Source organism: Bombina bombina, chromosome 5 (genome assembly GCF_027579735.1).
Source record: "Bombina bombina isolate aBomBom1 chromosome 5, aBomBom1.pri, whole genome shotgun sequence".
Lineage (NCBI taxonomy): Eukaryota > Metazoa > Chordata > Amphibia > Anura > Bombinatoridae > Bombina > Bombina bombina.
Window position 1 is genome coordinate 542,345,067 of NC_069503.1, and position 16,403 is coordinate 542,361,469.

Sequence of the window (16,403 nt, forward strand, 5' to 3'; positions counted from 1 at the left end):
AATATATAAACAAGAAGAATATACAATCTTAAATGATACGTCACTCTGAGTGACAACTAAGATTCCAATGAAATTCAAGAAGAGGCGGAACTTCCTGTACACTGAGCCATAAATAGAATGAATTCCTGGCAGTCCGCTGCCTTTGAAAAAGCCCTTATGGGTGAAACGCGTCAGCAGCACGGATGCTGTTTTATCATAAACTCTGTGGTTAAAATTAGCTTAAGAGAGTATTCACATGAATAAATCAAAGTACTAATTAAATGATATTTACGTAAATAACAGTGGGAACTATAAGGGGCTAAAGGTCAGAAGCTATCACCAACTTACGGTGAATATATTTAGTGTGACAGGACAGCTATACACTAAAAAGAGCTATAATAATAGTAATTGTGATATTAATTCAGTGTGACAAGATGGCTTAATATAGATTACGTTAACGATATTCCTGTTACAACCTTGCTTATCAAACCGAGCATATTATGCTAAAATGAGCGGGGAAGTATAAGATGACATTTTAATCGCATTAACAGACTGTATATACCCAGTGTAACAGGATACCTATATACTGACAAGAACCACAATACTACTAACTGTGGAATAATTTAGCGTGACAAGAAGGTCTAGTAGCGATGACATGAACGCTATGCCTGTTACATCTTTACCAATCAAACTTAGCAGAGTATGTTAAGGTGAACGGGGAATCATAGACGTGAATCTAACAAAATTGATAGATTTTACATTAGAAACACTAGGGGGCCTCTTGCACCAAGTAATTCTAACTCACTATTACAGACTCCGGAATGATCGATACAGTGTATCCATATTAATTGACCCGATAGTTAACAACCAATATATTAGGAGGGATACAATTATAACAATACTTAACCGGTTAATATACAATACTAAGTATCTATATACACTCATATTGGCTGTAATCAAGGGTTAGCTAGTCATTTGACACTTTGGATATTACGATGTATTATACAATTCATTTTTAGTGAATGTTGAATTAGACGATCAGGAGACTGTTAAAGACACTTGATAATAACTGCAATCACCTATCCAAATGCCCCACATTAAGTTACACCTGTTGACTACCATACAAATACTTATAAGGCGTGAGACAAGTGTCTAACACAAGTAACTAGTTATCAGCCTTGGTAATTAAATTACAACCGTATCCACAATTACAAGGACACTTAATATCTAGTACCGGACCAAGACAGTAATAACTGCTACATAAACATTATTACAACTGAATTTCCAATAGATGGTACTTGAGAAAATACCTATTCCACGGTTTTTAGTGACATAGGGAAGGCTATCAAATTTATTTGTATCAAGTATACAATATAACTGGCCCAACGTCAGACCTGATAACATTCGAATGTGCACAGACTAAGACCGTAAATTCCTACAGACTGCTATTCATTAGTGTCAAACTTCTAATTCAACCTACTTAGATCAAGTGTAACCAATATATTTTAACATTCAATAAATCAATATATACTGCACTTGCCAAGTATAGTGCTTGGGCACAGAATTGTGGAATCAATCACGTGTTTAAACATAACATATTAGCCTTCTACTTACCCACTTATATATAGCTGCAAATAAAGCTATCAACCCCCCGTTTTCCCAATTTTCCACGCCAGAGATATATCCTGACCCTTTATGATAATTGGTGATTTTTTAAGGTATAGCATCTGAATATTTGACAGTCAGAATTTTCTTACCTGAGATCACATATTATACAATATATCTCACAAGGTACTCAGTGGTAACTGAAATTGACGTCTAAATATTAAGTGGTTACTTTAACAACTATACTCTCTATAGCACTTTATAATAGTGTATTATCACACATATTAATATTAGAGGGTGTAAATAACTGTCGACAAGGCCGGATTTAACTAACCAATTTCACCCTCTCACAATTATTAACCTATGACCTCAGAGTTTAGATATTTTAAATGTATGTATGTTGTGTTAGAGTGTTCACAATTTTAAATGATTGAAATAAAAGTGATGTTTTAACTTAGGAATACCGCTAACTTCTGAGTCTGGGCATAAGAGTGCTATATGCATACTTTTTTGTGGGTAATCTTATCCACTATTCCTAGTTTTCAATTAATTTATGCAGAGCACCAACCCACACAATAATTAACAGTGGATTACAGCAAATTTGTATATTTTTAAATCAAGTGTGACCACAGTACTAAAATTAAGTGGGGATTGCCTATTTAAATAGTGCCATTGTCACTTCTCTTCTCTCTGTATAGCCCCAAAAGTACCTGCGGACAGATTTAAAGACCCACAATCGACTCAAGATCCCAATGCCTAAATATCACAAAAGAGATTCTAGACTTTTAAGCAAATTTACCAACACGCTCCACCTCAAAGATATTTGGAGAGAATGCAACCCAGACTCTAAAGTCTACACTTGCCTCACCACATCCAAAGACACACTGTCACGTATTGACCTCTTCCTAGTTGCAGGGAAACTAAACACCAGAATCTGAGACACTAAAATTTACCCCATAACCCTCTCTGACCACGCCCCCATCTCAATTCAAGTTTCTACAACTAAACACACAGCCACTAAACTGAGATGGAGATTCCCTATTTTTTTTATACAAAGATGTTAACTTACACAGATACCTCACTATGCATTGGCAGATCTTTCAGACGGTTAACTCACAACATAGTAATGACCCACCCCTTTATTGGGAGACAGCTAAGGCAGTTCTCCACAGAGTAATTACCTCCTATGCGGCAGGGATTACCTAAAAAAGCAAAATTAAAGAAGACCTCCTCCTGCGACAGATGACGAATGCTTACAATAGATACTTACAGTGCCCAACCACACAAAATAGGATTAGGTATAAAGAGACAAAAATTAATAGAGATGCCTTCTTAAACCAAAAAGCTGTATACTCTCTTACGCACTCCCAAGCCAGATTCTACAGATTTGGTAATAGGACTGATAAATATTTGGCAAAAATGACTAAACTGACGCGTAAACAAACCACAATTCTGGCAATCAAAGAAAAAGACCGGACAATGACCAATGTAAAAGACATTCAGACTGTATTTACTGACTACTATAAGGAACTATATAATGATTGTCCTGTTGACAGACCTTCTGGCAAAATCTACTTATGCCTAAATTGACAGAGGAACAAAGGACTAACTTAAATACACCAATAACACTCCAAGAGGTAAAACATGTTATTAAGAATCTCCCGACAGAGAAGACACCGGGACCGGATGGTATGCCGGGGGAGTTATACAAAATAATGCAGGCAGAAGTGGGGGACACATTAGCCAACTTATTTAATCACATCATGCAGGAGGGGGCTCCAATCTCCCAGAGGTTCACGGAAGCCACCATAACTATCATCCCAAAACTGGGTAGAGACCCTTTACTCCCCAGCTCCTATAGACCCATTTCCCTACTAAATACAGACTACAAAATATTCACTAAAATATTAGCAAATAGACTGGCCCCCATACTCCCTTCCTTAATACACCCTGACCAAACAGGTTTTGTCCAGCATAGATCTGTAATGTACGGAACGTACGATTAATCCTCTCCTATTATGAAAAGATGAGAAAAGAGGGTAAACTACAAGAATTACAGGAGGCCTGCCTCTTCCTGCTCGACGCAGAAAAAGCTTTTGATAAAGTCCTATAGGACCACCTTTATACAGTACTGGCAGAATGCAGGTTTCAGGGACAATTTGCATCAGCCATACAAACGATCTACGCAAACCCTACAGTGTCCATTCTCATTAATGGTGACACTACCCCCCCTTTCTCACTTAATCGAGGTACCAGACAGGGATGCCCACTATCCCCCCTACTATTCGACCTCGCAATCGAGCCCTTAGCCATTAAAATCAGAAACCGAGCCTACAATTGGGGAAGGCTAAACTTCACCTTTCATTGTTTGCAGATGATATGATACTGTAAATTATGTCCCTGATAGAGCATTTTGGGATTATCTCAGGTTACCAGGTTAATAAAACTAAATCAGAGCTTTTATGGCTCAATCCACACCATACCCAAAGCATTGGAGAGTTAAAATTCAAAATAATTACCACTGACTTTACTTACCTGGGAGTGAAACTTTCAGACAACACAGACTCTTGGTATGACTCTAATTATAAACCACTATTCCTAGAGATTGCAGCATCAATTAAGACTTGGAATATCCTGCCTTTGGTGCTCACAGCGAGAGTCAATCTCATTAAAATGATAATTTTTCCCAAACTGCTCTATTTTTTCAAATGCTTCCCGAACCGCTGTCAAAAAAAGACTTACAAATGCTAAACTCTGCAATCACTAATTTTGTATGGAGGGGGAAAAAACACAGATTGGGCCTCCACAAAAAAAAAAAAAAAACCACTGAGGGGTGGCTTGGCACTTCCTAATTTGCAGTTCTACAATTGGGCAGCACAAATTAAATATGTAATGGACTGGTAGCTAGATACAGACACCTTCACAATCCTTGATCTTGAAAAAGAAATTGTCCAACCCTGTTCCCTATCCTTCCTCCCACAATCTCCACTCAAACTAGATTTGAAGATTCAGGGACTCATACCATTTACAGGCCCAATTTAGGCTTGGCAAAAACTATGTAAACACTTTCACATTCCTCACACTCTTAGAGAAAACCCAACCTTTATACCTGGTCTTACCACCCAGACCTTTGGGATTTGGGAACGAAGGTGCCTTCGACATATATGTAATTTACTAGCGACATACGGTAATACAATAATCCTATTCGTAGACAATGAACAAGTATGACATCCCAAAACAACATCATTTCGCTTACTTACAGGCTAAGCACTATATAGGCACTCTAAGATACTCACAGGTGCTAGGAATCAACATAGACATGATTGACAAAATGGTTTCTTGGGCTAAACAGGGTACTCGATCCATCATGCCCATTTACACCATGTTGCAGGAGACCCCGGGTAACACAGTAGTATCTGAGTTAGCACTGGTCGAACAGATTGGGGTCCGCAGTCACAGAGGCTCAGATTTTAAAGAGCTTCGAGACAGTTAAGAAGGCCACTCTTTCTATGGACTCTAGAGAATCACACACGGAACTGGTACATAATGCATATATCACACCTAAAGATTATAAAAAATGGGGTTCTAAAGAACCACAATACTGCAGCAAATGCCGACATCCTAAACCAGACCTTATCTATATGATTTGGCAATGTCCACCTCTACAGAAATTATGGCACATGATTTCACATCGGGTTAACTCACTGTGCCACATGCAAACAACATCCACCCTGGAATAGGTGATATTTCTAGACCTCAGGAAGCACACTAGTTCACAGCGGAAACTGATAGGAAATGTGATTCTGATGGCGAGGAAACATATTCTTTGCCATTGGTTAGAAAATAAATCTCCGACACTCACAAAGCTTAAACACACACTTACCCGTCAACTGTTCTGTGAACAGGCTGACTCTCTGGGGGATATAACTGTTAGAACAACTAACTTCATTAAAAAATGAGAACTATACATAATTTCACTACCTATTCAGTCTCAGAAGCAAATACTGGCACCCCTAAGAAATACGGAATACATTCTTAATGCTCAACTTAGGGGGGAGTGGAAACTATGGGATTAGACACCCCAGACAGAAGCCAATAGGAAGGTTACAGCCCTACGACATACCCAGGAGATCAGAGTTGTCAGGACATGAAGATTACAAGGTATTACTGTGAAAACATATTATTAAAACTTGTTGAAGTTTGACCTCTGGTGACTTTGTTCCACCTGAGGTCCTTTTTTGTTTGTATGTTTGTTTTAATTTTAGTTTAAAAAATGGAAAATGTTCGGATTGCCTTATTTACTTAGTTTACACGTATTTTCTGCAAAGAGATTCCACTCTGAAAAACGTGCTTCTGATAGAGCTTACAATAACTCCTATAGTCCTAAACACTGATCTGAACTTATTGGACACCTGAATTTTAACTCTCCATATTTGAACCCGGAGGACTCTAGGGATAACATTAGGAAGTATTGATTTTGAAAAGTATACCTAATATGTCACTATATTCTGCAGAAAAATGTTTTCCTCTGATCTAAAATGTAATTGTAAGTGAGGGTAATCCAATAAAGATGTTATAAAAAAAAAATACTCATACTTTTTCTATTCACTTTTTTGCTAGTAGATCGTTAACATATAGCTCACATTTGAAGATATTGAAGTACCCATATTATGTACATCTATTCCTCTACAAACAGACCCTTATCTTACAAGCCTATGGACGAGGATACGGAAATATTCAGTTTGGTTTATTTTGTTCTCCTGCTAGTGGATGGTTAACATAAAACTTGTTGCATTTGTTGTTTATTTTCATACTGTATCCCATTCCATATGTATATATAAAATGTTAGGACCCACGGAGGCCTTGAATGTTTAATGGGGGATACTACTCTATTATCTATGCCATTATATACAATCAGAGAAAATATGGAAAAAAGTGAGGTTTATTTTCACTGTATTGCATACACGTGATGTAAAGGCTATGATTATACACTTTGGTAATATGATTGACATGCTTTTTTTTATTTGTATATGTATATGTTTCCTGTAAAGCAATTTGTTTGTCATAGTACACGTATAACCTCAATAAAAATAATTTTTTTTTAAAAATCTGGTGTGGCTTTTGCACAGTACTGTACGTACACACATACACATACTTAAACATATTAAAGACATTTGTAATTTACAGTATTAGGCAATAGGTTACCCAGGTGGTTTCTGGTGAGATAAATGACTAGATATTGCCTCATGGTTCTTATTTCTGATTTTTATGATGTGTGTAATTTATGTCTCATATCTGGCAAGTTTTAAGGTGGCATATTATATGCATTAAATGACCCAGAATATCAGGTACATGTAATAAACATGTAACTTATTCTAAACGTAACTCATCAACTATTTAATATTAAGCACATTGTTTCAGCAATCATTATAAATACAGTTTTGATACATAGATGTTATTTCGGATTTGGTATTTTCTTAGAGTGTAATTTAGTTTAGAGTGGTGATAACCCATTTTCCTATTTAAGAGTCTATTTTATGTTAGTATATCATACAGTACTGACACACAATAAATACGTGAATATTACATACACAAATTATTTAATGTAGCATCTGTTCCCCTTATTATATCCCCAATTAAGAATTGTTTCTCTGCTAAATTCAGAATAGTCATGGAGTCTGGAGTTTTTTTATATTGACCCAGCATGTATTAATTAACTTTTGGATGTGACATGCTTCATTGTCCGCTAAGCACATAATTTTTCAGGAGTTACGGCTCCCTCACCACAGGTGGTTTTCTGTGATCAGCACCCTACCAGCTAATATGGAATAATTTAGATAATATACCAGAATGCTCCTAATGATCTGATATTTTGATTAGAGACTGTTTGTTTGCTTTTCAAATCTGTTGTTTCCTATACAGAAAACCTTTAAAGGGAAATTCATTAGTAGATTTCAATCTTTGGAGGATGAGTGAAAGAAAGGTTTTCTAAAGTTACATTTGTACAATTTTTCCTTATAAATATCATATATGGATGATACTTCAGTTTTCCCCACAATTTATCTAATATCATATACTTGTATTTATTGTCTAGATGTGGGATATTCATCTTATTTTTTTCATATCTGCTGTAAATATTAACTCAGTGTATTTTGAAGTATATTCATAAGTTGTTAATTGTCAGTATATTTATACAAATCTTAGCAGTATTCTCCAAACAATGTGTGAGTATATGGCAGGGAATATATTTAACAATCTTTCTTTAGACTGAACCCACAATCAATATACTTCTACTAAGACAACAAAATTAATATAAATACCTGAATTCTTTATTATTAGTAAATATTTATGAACATATTTAAATGTGTATATTTGTGAGAATTAGAATATGAGTCGACACTATATGCGTTTAAAACTATTCAAATAAAATATGCTATGCAAAGCTAATGCAATTTTACCTTTAAAACCAGCCTTTCATTCAGAGCTGCATTTAAAATATTACAATGAGATCTAAAATAGCAGCTACAAACATTCAGCAATATGATTTACAGTTTAATTTTACCCTGTTAATACAATGAGGTTTCAAAATCTTTAACAGCTCAATACCCAAGCAACACAATTCTAACAGTGCTAATTTAAACAATAGGACAAACTATACTTCTATTAAAACATCAGAAATTGTATATATTATTTATGTAAAAACCCAATTCTGAGTTATAACTCTATAGTTGTATAGATAAAACAATTTAGCATCAAGGATATGTATTTAACAATATATAGACTGTATAAAAACTACAGTATAAACTGTTCCCTTTAAGTCTCTCAACTATACTTTAAACTACAGCTATTATGCATATATCTGTGTTAAAATATTAATTGCAACACTCTTTCTTTTTATATATATACGTTACCAAAGTGACCAAAATTGATAGTTCAGTTACCAAGGATTCCTTGTTTCATCTCAGAGAATAAATAAGTACATTTTTGCAATCACTGAGAAAAGGGTAGATCAGCTTGCTCAGAATTAATGTATTTTGAACGCCCAGCAGTAGATCATTCAAGTCTGCCAAATCTCTGTGTCCTTTTCTCCCTGCTGCATTTACTTAAATAAGTTTTTTCACTCATTTATGAAACCATGGGAGTGGCCCTACGAGATCTGACCATCCCATTGGTTAGGTGGGATGTCTATTTGGATTGGCCCTCGGTCACCACGGAAACACATCCTCTTTTTTTTTTTAACAGCTAAATCCTTTAACTGCTATACCGGTATTGGCCCTTAGGTGGCAGCAGACATACAACATAGCAATACATTTAAACACATCTCTGAACATTTAAAATTTTTCTTTAAAATGTGTAATAACTGCTATAATTCCCTCATAATAATAAGTTCACAATATCAATCATAGATGGGTAGGATCCCATTACCTTCTCTGGTCATTTTGATATGAAACATGTGTCTAACATTATTTATATTAAATCATTTATATTGCTAACTATTCCATTTTTCCTATTAAACATATTATAATTTACTGCATTAGTAAATTTCTCTTGTTAGTATTTTTATTTCATTTAGCCTAACAGAAAATTTATATTTCAATATCAGATGTCAATATTTCATAGTCATATCACATCAAAGTAACTTCCATATATCCATCTCACTATATTTCAAGAGATGTATTTAAAACTTTATAAACATTTATTGCACATTCATATGATATGACTTATTTCATCCCATGTCTCGTCCTGTATGTGTCATCTTTTAGTTCCATCTGGAAAACAGGAAAGCATGTTATATATATACATATATGGGTTATTTGAATTATTTTAAACATACATGGAAAACTGTCATTGTTCCCTTTGCAAAAAAATTATTTAATTTTACTTAAAATCTAAATACAGTTGTTTTGAAGCCATGTGCTTTCTCTGTGTTATCCTAACCCAGACTCTTCGTCTTTTACTCACCACATGGGGTCTTTTTGCACCTGAGAGTAATGCTGAAATTCTCACAAAACATGTCACTTTTGAGATCCTATTACAACTTTCCAGTTTGAAAGACAAATGGTATCCTGATTCCAGTCTGCTAATTTCCATCTCATTATCTCTTAAATCAACAGCCTTAGACATTTATGTTTTTATTAACTGTATGGGGGTAAGGGGTGCTCTGAAGCTTGTATTTTTAATTAAGGGGCAAATGGTTTAGTGTCAAACCTCTGGAGACATCCTGTCTGCAGTTTAGTCCTGAAATGTTTATTCAAACTTGTGGAGGTTTTATGAATCAAATCCTGACATCAGAATTTAAACCTTATTCCAGTAATATCTGATAAAAATATGGTTTCATACATAAACACATTTCCCTGTCCTATTGACATACATATATATATATATATATATATATATATAAAAATATGTATTTACCTGTGCCCTGACATAATTGTATAAACAACAATATATGTGTGTATATTCACAAGGGGTTACATTTATAAACATCAATAAAAAGAAGAAAAAATAAATTATTAAACATTTTGTATTACAATCTCAGTGTGTTTACTAGGGATGCACCGAAACTTCAGCTGCAGAAATCTTTTGGAAGAAAATGGCATTTTCGGTTATTTTGGTTTTTTTGCCTGTTATTTTCGGTAAAATTATTGTGTAGCATATTTCAAATTTGATGCTAGCCTAGAGCTGCTGTTTGAGTTAATTTCTTGACTTACTGTATTGCATATAATGAGTTTTCTAGGACTATACTTCATTTGGATAATTGGGAAAAAAAACTGTTAAATCTGATTCTATTACATAGAACTAAATAAAGAATAATACAGTATATTGATAATTAATAAACTTGCTGAAATATTCCCTTGATTGCAGCACTGAAGCGTCTGCTAGGAAAATAGGTGCAAACAAACCATGGCATAAAAACAGCTAAAAAGTACACTATTTGAGACTGTTAACAAGACACTGAGTCCAACCCTCTGTACTGCATTGCAACAGTACTAGATCCTCAATCTAAAGAACATTACTTTGACGTGGAAAAAAAATCAGCATGCACGGGAAATGATACATCCACAGCTGGAGGTGATGGAAGCATCTGGTGAAGGAGACTGATGCGCAGCACAGAGAAAAGTGTGCCAGAGAAACCGTCATTATGTACAAGTGATGAGGAGCAAACTCCCTTGGTTTTTTTATGTTTGACAAGATTCTTCAGGAAAGCAGCACGCCGATCCACAGCAGTGCCGCAAAAAAGCGCAGCTACACAACAGCTGGAGATTTATCAAGCTGAACTACCCATCGCCAGAAGCAACAATCCCCTTTACCACTGGTGCATGAACAAAGATCGCTTTCTATTGCTTGCACAGATTGCACACAGATATTTTTTCTGCCCCAAGCATGAGCAGAGAGTGAGAAACTATTCAGTGCAGCTTCTCATCTTCTTGATGAGAAGAGGAACCATCTCTTTTGCAAGAAAGCTGAGCAACTTTTGATAGTGTAGTGACCCCTAGTGGGAGTGAAACATATTAAGGGCTGTAGCCTGGCAGGGATAGGAATGTGAAGGAAAGATGGAGATGCAACAATGTTGCAGTTTAAGGGGAGTGACTCACCTTGGGGTTTAAGAACTGATGTTCTGGAGAGTTCTGCCTCTTTCCTCCGGTTTTCTTCAAGAAGTTGGGGTTGCCCACCCTCCCTTCCCTAAAAAGAGACATAGTGGGCGGCATGAGTGGCGGCTGTCTTTTTGCGGCTCTAGTTAACACGGCAGGGGTAGGTTTAGTCGAGCTAGCCTTGAGTAAGCCTGTGTTTGTAATGTTTGGGCCTCAACCAGCCTCTTATTCGGCTCTTTCAGTTGTCAAGAGCTGGGCCCCTTAAGGGCAGGAGTTATAGTTTGCTATAGTGGCGAGAGGTAGTGGCCTAAATTTGAAGCCTTGGGGTGGAGTGATTGGTCAGGCTGGAGGAAAGGCAACGTCACTAGGTCTGAGCCTAGGGTGCCTTTTCCTCGCAGGTAGGCAGACCGGAAAAATCATCCTAACCCCCTTGACTAACATCTGATGGGGCGGAGTCATCTGAGGGACTCCGTCATATCCTGAATCGAAATTGGGCCTCTACCTCCCAAAGTAGGAATTATGGAAAGGGACTCATGCACGCCGGCATATTTGCATATGCTGTTGGTTACTAAGTAACCTGCTAGTGTGATCAGGCACACTAGCTGTTTAAATAAATGTGACCTGATGGTCTTCCTCCCAGCTCTGTTTGTTGTGTCTTTATTTGGGAAATAAAGGGGGGGGGGAGTAATAAAGTTTGGTTAAGAGTATGTAATTTCACTGGTATCCCGAAGTAGGCTAGTCAGTGCTTATGTTCTTGAAAAGAAACCTGCCACCTTTACTTAAATAGAAAGCAGTCAAAATTGCTATGTGTGTAGTTATTTTATTTACAAATGTGTATCCCTGCAAAAAATTCTTATTGACTTGAGTCTACATCTGCCTACAGTTTGAGGTTGGTTTTACTGCTGTTTCTTCCACTTTTTTTCCACAATAGTTTTCAATTAAATTGGAAATACATTTAGATAAACAACAGAATAGAGGCGCTTTGCCTTATGTGTTTTGCCTGTTTTCATAAAATGTGTAAGAATAAATAGAATTGTTGTACTTGCATGATGCTAGCCTAGAGCTGCTGTTTGAGTTCATTATTTGACATAGGGCTAGATTACATTTGATTAGCAAGCTTTACCAATGCTTTGATTATATTTCCAACTTCATATTAATGGAGATGGAAATGTAATCAGACAGAGCATTGGTAAAGCTTACCAATCAAATGTAATCTATCTAGCCCTTACTGTTTTGCATATAATAGTTTTCCAGGACTATACTTATCATATTATACTTTATATATACTTATCATATATTATTTTTCATTCAGTTCTATGTAACAGAAATAGATTTTTATTTACATTGAGGGGTTTTTAAGTTACTTTGTGTCCAACTTTGGTGTGTTACTATCAAAAAAAGTGTGGTTATTTATTTTATTGGCTTGTAGTTTTTCATTTCAGATTCATTATATTCATTAAAAAATTTCAGGTTTCGGCCAAGGGCATATTGAATTTTCATTTTGGTGCATCCCTAGTGTTTACTGTCCCTTTTAATGTACAGGAATGTGTAATGTGATGTCAAATGAATCTTGCTAGAAGGCTTCATATAGAGGGGGCTTAGCCGGCGCACCTGTAAAATAGCGGCAGAATCCTGAGCTCCGAATCCAGTGATGCTATGAGCCTAATATAGCATTGAAGTGCTATCATTCCAGGGGGTGTCGTCGGCATTGTGCTGCACAATAATAAAGCAGCTGTGGTGCTGTGCAGATAATGCTGGGCACCCAGAATTATAAGACTCCCCAAGCCCCACTACAAAGTAAACTACTGTAGCCTAGCGCTTCCTACCACATGAAACCTCACAGCAATGAGTGCCAACCTATCCAGATAGCGTAAGTAAGAATGGCATATAACCAAGACCTGCACATCAGCTCTGTCCCAATAACTGTGCCCAATACTGACCTATTTACTTCACACACCATGTTTTATTTCTGAATACTGATACTCAACAGAGGTCTTTATATGACTTTATATGTATTTTACAAAATGTATTTAACTGACCCAAGTACCGCTACATATTTGACCTCTATCACTATCCTTCTAAATCTTACAGAAGTAACTGTTATTAGGCTTATTCTCTAGTGGAGAGACTCCCTACCAATTCACATAAAAATAGCCTGTAAACACTGATCAAAACTAGTTAATCAACCTAAAGCTGAACTCCAAAAGCAATAAAGAAACAATATTCAACCTGTTCTTCTGGAAGGTCATACTCTTCAAATATTCCCGGACCTAGGTCCACAAACTTTGTTTAAACATAAAGAAACCAGATTCTTGATCCAACATCTATGTGCCCTGGAAATCCTCTATACCTGAGGTTTTCTATTTACCCTCAAAGTTGTCAAGAATAACCAAAACATCATATATAAAACTACAGCGCACACAGATTTTTTTTCCCCCAACTTGGGATCCCTCAACCATCATTGCCACATCTCTCGAATGAGAAAGAAGCCAACAATATTTCTTAAAAATTGTTGACAAAACCACAACCTCAACTCAGGCAGAAGGTTACAAAAAAGAGACAGAGGCACATAGAGGTAAAGGATCTTTTCTACCCCCCTCCAAACTTGAAAGTCCTCATCTCAAGTTCCGATTTGATGCCCAGAATTAAGTTGATAACGTTGATACATCTGGGTATTAGTATATATAGGGGACTTTAAATCAGTTATACATTTTATACTGTTTGTGATATATATATATATATATATATATATATATATATATATATATATATATATATATATATATATATATATATAGCTCTGGATACAAAGCACACTCCACAGGTCTTGTAGCAAGAAAAATAGTCACTTTATTGTGAATCTTTTCGGTTTTAACAAAACAAAACCGTCCTCAGACAAACAGTGAAACAAGTTTTGTTTCACTGTTTGTCTGAGGACGATTTTGTTAAAACCGAAAACGTTCACAAAGTGACTGTTTTTCTTGCTACAAGACCTGTGGAGTGCGCTTTGTATCCGGAGCTATCTTTATCTTTTGGCTGTACCCAAGGCTTTTATTCCAATCGTTCAGGAGTGCACACTGTCTGAAATATATATATATATATATAAATATATATATATATATATATATAAAATTTATCTTGAGGGGTTTTCGTGTACACATTTTGTGTTTAAAGTCTTTAATATTAATTTAATTTCAAATTTATTTAGAAGGGCTGACATTTTTGTCCATTTCCCCTTCCTTCTAGCTCTTTTACACAGATATATATCCAGCCATAATGTTCTTATCTGTTGCCAATACTGAGATCCCTATAATTTTATTATTTATTTAATGAACATGTACAAATAGTGCCTATACCCACAACTAAGGCTGTTAGCTAGCCATTTTAATTTATTCCTCAAAGCATTTTTGCTTGATCCCAAACTCGCAAAATATTGTAAGGTCCTTTCAAGTTTCAACCTTATTCAAATTATCAATACAAATTGTAGAAATAAACTGTGTACTAGTAAGTCTTTAAACTAAAAATACCTATATTTGGCCTCAATATATTACCAGGTAAGAACCTTTCAGGGACTTGAAGATATTCTGAATAAATCTTTCCCAACGATTCTGCTTATCCAGCGTGTTATTACTCCTTATGAAAGGAGCGTTCTCTGTTTTGTCCCTCAAAGCAGTAGAAACAGAGATAGTGTAACATTGTTTATAACTGCAGCATTTAGATAAATGGCAACACACTCACATTCCTTTGAGCTATGTTAGCAAAGATAAAAGCCCAAAACAATTTCTCTGGTCAGACAGGAACTGATGTGTACAATTCTTTATTAAAACATTAAAAACAATCACTCGTGTGTGGTAAACAAGTCATATAAACCATATAATACTGTTAATAACAGTCCAATATTCATAAAGGACTCCTTTTAACTGACATACTGAATGCAGTCTATAATCAAGGCAAAGTGAAGTGATCACCGTCCCTGTGATGTTTGTATCCAAAGTACATTTCGCTTAAGGTGGCTTTATCAAGGAAGTAGTCAAATTTCTTTTACTTATAGCTTCAGTCCTGTCCTCATTGGTTCATTTGAATTTACTTTCTTTTAGCCCTTATAATATTCTTATAATGGTTTGTATTGTTGCTTTTCATATTGTTGTTTTTTATGCTGTTAATTGTACAACATATCTTTTAGGATACAGATTTGGTAGGGGCATTAATTTGGTTTAATTTAGTAATATAATTTATGAACAAGTACTCTATATTCTATTTTTCATACTCTATACGAGAAATGTCTGTAGATTTTAATATGAATAGAATATAGCCCATATGCTAATTATTCACAAGCCAACGAATAAACATCTTGCTTCCCCTTTAAAAACTGAGAATTTATACTAATTAACATGTACAATTAGATGTGTTTATAAGGCCTGATAGTAAGCCACTTCAAATGAGCTTGACAAAGAATTAATTGAAACGCGTTGCTCAGTACAAACCCGCTTCTGCAGTGGAGCACATCTGTTGCAATGAACTCAAATCTTGGCGTGGTGTCGGCTGTTTACAGCCTGAATCTGAGGTCTGTCTGTGTGCTAAACAATCTATCCTTCAGATACAAAATTAGCCTGAAAATTAGCAATTTTATATTTGCTCCCAACCAGTATAACTTATTCACCTGGTAGCATGTTTGATTTATCTGATTAATTTATTCTAACGGACTGCTGCATTCAATTGATTGGGAGATCGAAAAGGATACCCGCTCCAGGATATACTTGTGTTTGATTTTTGAGAAGCCGGATATCACTATCTTACCTGTAAGTACGGATAAACATTTACTAGTTGCCAGTTCTGATATTACACTAAAGGAAGTTCTTCTTTCCTCCGTTAACAGAACCGAACAGCGGTATCTGTGGAAAATCGGGTCCCCAGACTTACAATTGGATTGGGATGTTTTTTTCATTGATATCTGTCCTAAACGAAGATCTCCTCTAATGGACTGATTTCAACAGCACTTTTTCAAGCAAATATAGTGAAGCTTGTAACTAACTGTCGTTATTATGTTTTTAAATTTATATTTCTAAATTGTGTTTTTAAAACGTGATTAATTGTGAAACGTGATTATTACGATTTTTTTTCACTATAAAGGTTAACCTTTTTCTTTGTGAATGTGTTATATATATTTGTGTCCATAAAGATTATTTATTTGTTTAATAACGATTTTTTATTATCATTATTGTAACC